This window comes from Triticum urartu, chromosome 5 (genome assembly GCF_003073215.2).
Source record: "Triticum urartu cultivar G1812 chromosome 5, Tu2.1, whole genome shotgun sequence".
Classification (NCBI taxonomy): Eukaryota; Viridiplantae; Streptophyta; class Magnoliopsida; order Poales; family Poaceae; genus Triticum; species Triticum urartu.
In genome coordinates this window covers 539,120,182-539,128,422 of record NC_053026.1, presented here as the reverse complement: position 1 = coordinate 539,128,422, position 8,241 = coordinate 539,120,182, and positions in this window count along the sequence as shown.

The following is an 8,241-nucleotide window of genomic DNA, read 5'->3' as shown; positions in this document are numbered from 1 at the left end:
CCCGGTGGACCCCCCGGGACCCTTCCGGTGGTTCCGGTACAATACCGATTACCCCGAAAACCTTCCCGATGGCCGAAACTTGACTTTCTATATATAAATCTTCACCTCTGGACCAATCCGGAGCTCCTCGTGACGTCCGGGATCTCATCCGGGACTCCGAACAACTTTCGGGTTACCGTATACTAATATCTCAACAACCCTAGCTTCATCGAACCTTAAGTGTGTAGACCCTACGGGTTTGGGAGACGCGCAGACATGACCGAGACGACTCTCCGGTCAATAACCAACAGCGGAATCTGGATACCCATGTTGGCTCCCACATGCTCCTCGATGATCTCATCGGATGAACCACGATGTCGAGGATTCGATCAATCCCGTATACAATTCCCTTTGTCAATCGGTACGTTACTTGCCCGAGACTCGATCGTCGGTATCCCAATACCTCGTTCAATCTCGTTATCGGCAAGTCACTTTACTCATACCGTAATGCATGATCCCGTGATCAACCACTTGGTCACATTGAGCTCATTATGATGATGAATTACCAAGTGGGCCCAGAGATACCTCTCCATCATATGGAGTGACAAATCCCAGTCTCGATTCGTGCCAACCCAACAGACACTTTCGGAGATACCTGTAGTGTACCTTTATAGTCACCCAGTTACGTTGTGACGCTTGGCACACCCAAAGCACTCCTACGGTATCCGGGAGTTGCACAATCTCATGGTCTAAGGAAATGATACTTGACATTCGGAAAAGCTATAGCAAACGAACTACACGATCTTTGAGCTATGCTTAGGATTGGGTCTTGTCCATCACATCATTCTCCTAATGATGTGATCCCGTTATCAATGACATCCAATGTCCATAGTCAGGAAACCATGACTATCTTCTGATCAACGAGCTAGTCAACTAGAGGCTCACTAGGGATGTGTTGTGGTCTATGTATTCACACATGCATTACGATTTCCGGATAATACAATTATAGCATGAACAATAGACAATTATCATGAACAAAGAAATATAATAATAACCATTTTATTATTGCCTCTAGGGCATATTTCCAACAGTCTCCCACTTGCACTAGAGTCAATAGTCTAGTTACATTGTGATGAATCGAACACCCATGCAGTTCTGGTGTTGATCATGTTTTGCTCTAGGAAGAGGTTTAGTCAACGGATCTGCCACATTCAGGTTCGTATGTACTTTTCAAATATCTATGTCTCCATTTTGAACACTTTCACGAATGGAGTTGAAGCGATGCTTGATATGCCTGGTCTTCCTGTGAAACCTGGGATCCTTGGCAAGGGCAATAGCTCCAGTGTTGTCACAGAAGAGAGTCATCAGGCCCGACGCATTGGGTATGACTCCTAGGTCGGTAATGAACTCCTTCACCCAGATTGCCTCTTGTGTTGCCTCCGAGGCTGTCATGTACTCCGCTTCACATGTAGATCCTGCCACAACGCTTTGCTTGCAACTGCACCAGCTTACTGCCCCACCATTCAAAATATACACGTATCCGGTTTGTGACTTGGAGTCATCCAGATCTGTGTCAAAGCTAGCATCGACGTAACCCTTTACGACGAGCTCTTCGTCACCTCCATAAACGAGAAACATATCCTTAGTCCTCTTCAGGTACTTCAGGATGTTCTTGACCGATGTCCAGTGTTCCATGCCGGGATTACTTTGGTACCTTCCTACCAAACTTATGGCAAGGTTTACATCAGGTCTGGTACACAACATAGCACACATGATAGACCCTATGGCCGAGGCATAGGGGACGACACTCATCTTTTCTCTATCTTCTACCGTGGTCGGGCATTGATCCATGCTCAATCTCGTACCTTGCAATACAGGCAAGAACCCCTTCTTTGACTGATCCATTTTGAACTTCTTCAATATCTTGTCAAGGTACGTACTCTGTGAAAGACCAATGAGGTGTCTCGATCTATCTCTATAGATCTTGATGCCTAATATATAAGCAGCTTCTCCAAGATCCTTCATTGAAAAACACTTGTTCAAGTAGGCCTTTATGCTTTCCAAGAATTCTATATCATTTTCCATCAACAGTATGCCATCCACATACAATATGAGAAATGCTACAGAGCTCCCACTCACTTTCTTGTAAATGCAGACTTCTCCATAAGTCTGCGTAAACCCAAACGCTTTGATCATCTCATCAAAACGAATGTTCCAACTCCGAGATGCTTGCACCAGCCCATAAATCGAGCGTTGGAGCTTGCACACCTTGTCAGCATTCTTAGGATCGACAAAACCTCCCGGCTGCATCATATACAATTCTTCCTTAAGGAAACCATTAAGGAATGCCGTTTTGACATCCATTTGCCATATCTCATAATCATAGAATGCAGCAATTGCTAACATGATTCGGACGGACTTCAGCTTCGCTACAGGTGAGAAAGTCTCATCGTAGTCAACCCCTTGAACTTGTCGATAACCCTTAGCGACAAGCCGAGATTTATAGATGGTCACATTACCATCCGCGTTTGTCTTCTTCTTAAAGATCCATTTATTTTCTATGGCTCGCCGATCATCGGGCAAGTCAGTCAAAGTCCATACTTCGTTTTCATACATGGATCCTATCTCGAATTTCATGGCTTCCAGCCATTTGTCGGAATCCGGGCCCGCCATCGCTTCTTCATAGTTCGAAGGTTCACCGTTGTCTAACAACATGATTTGCAAGACAGGGTTGCCGTACCACTCTGGTGCGGAACGTGTCCTTGTGGACCTACGAAGTTCAGTAGCAACTTGATCTAAAGTTTCATGATCATCATCATTAACTTCCTCTCTAGTCGGTGCAGGCACCTCAGGAACATTTTCTTGAGCTGTGCTACTTACCGGTAAAAGAGGTAATACTTCATCTAGTTCTACTTTCCTCCCACTTATTTCTTTCGAGAGAAACTCTTTCTCTAGAAAGGATCCATTGGCAACAAAGATCTTGCCTTCGGATCTGAGATAGAAGGTGTACCCAATAGTTTCTTTAGGGTATCCTATGAAGACGCATTTTTCCGACTTGGGTTCGAGCTTTTCAGGTTGAAGTTTCTTGACATAAGCATCGCATCCCCAAACTTTTAGAAACAACAGCTTAGGTTTCTTCCCAAAACATAATTCATACGGTGTCGTCTCAAAGGATTTCGATGGAGCCCTATTTAAAGTGAATGCGGCAGTCTCTAAAGCATAGCCCCAAAATGACAGCGGTAGATCGGTAAGAGACATCATAGATCGCACCATATCCAATAGAGTGCGATTACGACGTTCGGACACACCATTACGCTGAGGTGTTCTAGGCGCGTGAGTTGTGAAACTATTCCACATTTTCTTAAGTGTGTGCCAAATTCGTGACTCAAGTATTCTCCTCCATGATCTTATCTCAAGAATTTGATTTTCCTGTCACATTGATTCTCAGCCTCACTCTGAAATTCCTTGAACTTTTCAAAGGTCTCAGACTTGTGTTTCATTAAGTAGACATACCCATATCTACTCAAGTCATCAGTGAGGGTGAGAACATAACGATAGCCACCGCGAGCCTCAACACTCATTGGACCGTGCACATCAGTATGTATGATTTCCAATAAGTTGGTTGCTCTCTCCATTGTTCCTGAGAACGGAGTCTTGGTCATTTTACCCATGAGGCATGGTTCGCACGTGTCAAATGATTCGTAATCAAGAGACTCTAAAAGTCCATCTGCATGGAGCTTCTTCATGCGTTTGACACCTATGTGACCAAGGCGGCAGTGCCACAAGTATGTGGGACTATCATTATCAACGTTGCATCTTTTGGTATTCACACTATGAATATGTGTAACATTACGCTCAAGATTCATTAAGAATAAACCATTCACCAGCGGAGCATGACAATAAAACATATCTCTCATATAAATAGAACAACCATTATTCTCGGATTTAAATAAGTAGCCATCTCGAATTAAACGAGATCCTGATACAATGTTCATGCTCAAAGCTGGCACTAAATAACAATTATTGAGGTTTAAACTAATCCCGTAGGTAAATGTAGAGGTAGCGTGCCGACGGCGATCACATCGACCTTGGAACCATTCCCGACGCGCATCGTCACCTCGTCCTTCGCCAGTCTCTGCTTATTCCGCAGCTCCTGGTTTTAGTTACAAATGTGAGCAACCGCACTGGTATCAAATACCCAGGAGCTACTACGAGTACTGGTAAGGTACACATCAGTTACATGTATATCACATATACCTTTAGTGTTGCCGGCCTTCTTGTCCGCTAAGTATTTGGGGCAGTTCCGCTTCCAGTGACCACTTCCCTTGCAATAAAAACACTCAGTCTCGGGCTTGGGTCCATTCTTTGGCATCTTCCCGACAGCTTGCTTACCGGGCGCGGCAACTCCCTTGCTGTCCTTCTTGAAGTTCTTTTTACCCTTGCCTTTCTTGAACTTAGTGGTTTTATTCACCATCAACACTTGATGTTCCATTTTGATTTCCACCTCCGCTGATTTCAGCATCGAATATACCTCAGGAATGGTCTTTTCCATCCCCTGCATATTGAAGTTCATCACAAAGCTCTTGTAGCTCGATGGAAGCGATTGAAGGATTCTGTCAATGACCGCGTCATCCGGGAGATTAACTCCCAGCTGAGTCAAGCGGTTATGCAACCCAGACATTTTGAGTATGTGCTCACTGACAGAACTATTTTCCTCCATCTTACAACTGAAGAACTTGTCGGAGACTTCATATCTCTCGACCCGGGCATGAGCTTGGAAAACCATTTTCAATTCTTCGAACATCTCATATGCTCCGTGTCTCTCAAAACGCTTTTAGAGCCCCGATTCTAAGCTATAAAGCATGCCGCACTGAAGGAGGGAGTAATCATCAGCACGTGACTGCCAAGCATTCATAACGTCTTGGTTCTCTGGGATGGGTGCGTCACCTAGCGGTGCTTCTAGGACATAATATTTCTTGGCAGCTATGAGGATGATCCTCAGGTTCCGGACCCAGTCCGTATAGTTGCTGCCATCATCTTTCAGCTTGGTTTTCTCTAGGAACGCGTTGAAGTTGAGGGCAACATTAGCGTGGGCCATATGATCTACAAGACATAGTGTAAAGATTTTAGACTAAGTTCATGATAATTAAGTTCATCTAATCAAATTATTCAATGAACTCCCACTTAGATAGACATTCCTCTATTCATCTAAGGTGAAACATGATCTGAGTCAACTAGGCCGTGTCCGATCATTACGTGAGACGGACTAGTCAACATCGGTGAACATCTTCATGTTGATCGTATCTTCTATACGACTCATGCTCGAACTTTCGGTCTTCCGTGTTCCGAGTCCATGTCTGTACATGCTAGGCTCGTCAAGTTAACCTAAGTGTATTGCATGTGTAAATCTGGCTTACACCCGTTGTATTCGAACGTTAAAATCTATCACACCCGATCATCACGTGGTGCTTCGAAACAACGAACCTTCGCAACGGTGCACAGTTAGGGGGAACACTTTCTTGAAATTATTACGAGGGATCATCTTATTTAAGCTACCGTCGTTCTAAGCAAATAAGATGTAAAATATGATAAACATCACATGCAATCAAATAGTGACATGATATGGCCAATATCATTTGCTCCTTTTGATCTCCATCTTCGGGGCTTCATGATCATCGTTGTCACCGGCATGACACCATGATCTCCATCATCGTGTCTTCTTGAAATTGTCTCGTCATCTATTACTTCTACTACTATGGCTAACGCTTTAGTAATAAAGTAAAGTAATTGCATGACGTTTATGTTGACACGCAGGTCATAAATAAATAAAGACAACTCCTATGGCTCCTGCCAGTTGTCATACTCATCGACATGCAAGTCGTGATTCCTATTACAAGAACATGATCAATCTCATACATCACATATATCATTCATCACATCCTTTTGGCCATATCACATCACACGGCACATGCTGCAAAAACAAGTTAGACGTCCTCTAATTGTTGTTGCAAGTTTTTACGTGGCTGCTATAGGTTTCTAGCAAGAACGTTTCTTACCTACGCCAAAACCACAACGTGATATGCCAATTTCTATTTACCCTTCATAAGGACCCTTTTCATCGAATCCGATCCGACTAAAGTGGGAGAGACAGACACCCGCCAGCTTTGGGGAACGTAGCAATAATTCAAAATTTTCCTATGTGTCACCAAGATCAATCTATGGAGTCATCTAGCAACGAGGGAGGAGTGGATCTACATACCCTTGTAGATCGCGCGCGGAAGCATTCAAGAGAACGGGGTTGATGGAGTCGTACTCGTCGTGATCCAAATCACCGATGATCCTAGCGCCGAACGGACGGGACCTCCCCGTTCAACACACGTACGGAGCAGCAATGTCTCCTCCTTCTTGATCCAGCAAGGGGAAGGAGAGGTTGATGGAGATCCAGCAGCACGACGGCGTGGTGGTGGAAGTAGCGGGATTCCAACAGGGCTTCGCCAAGCGCTGCGGGAGGAGGGAGATGTGTCATGGGAGGGAGAGGGAGGCGCCAGGGCTTAGGTTTTGCTGCCCTCCCTTCCCCCACTATATATAGGGCCAAGGGAGAGGGGGGGGCGCAGCCTTGGCCCTTCCTCCAAGGAAGGGTGCGGCCAAGGGAGGAGTCCATCCTCCCCAAGGCACCTAGGAGGTGCCTTCCCCCTTTAGGACTCTTCCTTTCCCTTATCTCTTGGCGCATGGGCCTCTTGGGGCTGGTGCCCTTGGCCCATATAGGCCAAGGCGCACACCCCTACAGCCCACGTGGCCCCCGGGGCAGGTGGACCCCCGGACCCCTTTCGGCACTCCCGGTACAATACCGATAATGCGCGAAACTTTTCCGGCAACCAAAACAGGACTTCCCATATATAAATCTTTACCTCCGCACCATTCCGGAACTCCTCGTGACGTCCGGGATCTCATCCGGGACTCCGAACAACTTTCGGGTTACCGCATACTAATATCTCTATAACCCTAGCGTCACCGAACCTTAAGTGTGTAGACCCTACGGGTTCGGGAGACATGCAGACATGACCGAGATGACTCTCCGGTCAATAACCAACAGCGGGATCTGGATACCCATGTTGGCTCCCACATGTTCCACGATGATCTCATCGGATGAACCACGATGTCAAGGACTTAATCAATCCCGTATACAATTCCCTTTGTCTATCAGTACAATACTTGCCCGAGATTCGATCGTCGGTATCCCGATACCTTATTCAATCTCGTTACCGGCAAGTCTCTTTACTCGTTCCGTAACACATCATCCCGTGATCAACTCCTTGATCACATTGTGCACATTATGATGATGTCCTACCGAGTGGGCCCAGAGATACCTCTCCGTCACACGGAGTGACAAATCCCAGTCTCGATTCGTGCTAACCCAACAGACACTTTCGGAGATACCCGTAGTGCACCTTTATAGTCACCCAGTTACGTTGTGACGTTTGGCACACCCAAAGCACTCCTACGGTATCCGGGAGTTGCACAATCTCATGGTCTAAGGAAATGATACTTGACATTAGAAAAGCTTTAGCATACGAACTACATGATCTTGTGCTAGGCTTAGGATTGGATCTTGTCCATCACATCATTCTCCTAATGATGTGATCCCGTTATCAACGGCATCCAATGTCCATGGTCAGGAAACCGTAACCATCTATTGATCAACGAGTTAGTCAACTAGAGGCTTACTAGGGACATGGTGTTGTCTATGTATCCACACATGTATCTGAGTTTCCTATCAATACAATTCTAGCATGGATAATAAACGATTATCATGAACAAGGAAATATAATAATAACTAATTTATTATTGCCTCTAGGGCATATTTCCAACAGTCTCCCACTTGCACTAGAGTCAATAATCCAGTTCACATCGATATGTGATTAACACTCAAGGTCACATCCCCATGTGACTAACACCCAAAGAGTTTACTAGAGTCAGTAATCTAGTTCACATTACCATGTGATTAACACTCGATGAGTTTTGGGTTTGATCATGTTATGCTTGTGAGATATGTTATAGTCAACTGATCTGAACCTTTTAGATCTGTGTGTGCTTTACAAATCTCTATGTCATCTCCTAGATGCAGCTACCACGTTTTATTTGGAGCTATTCCAAACAACTGTTCTACTATACGAATCCAGTTTACTACTCAGAATAATCTGGATTAGTGTCAAAGTTTGCATCGGCGTAACCCTTTACGACGAACTCTTTTACCACCTCCAT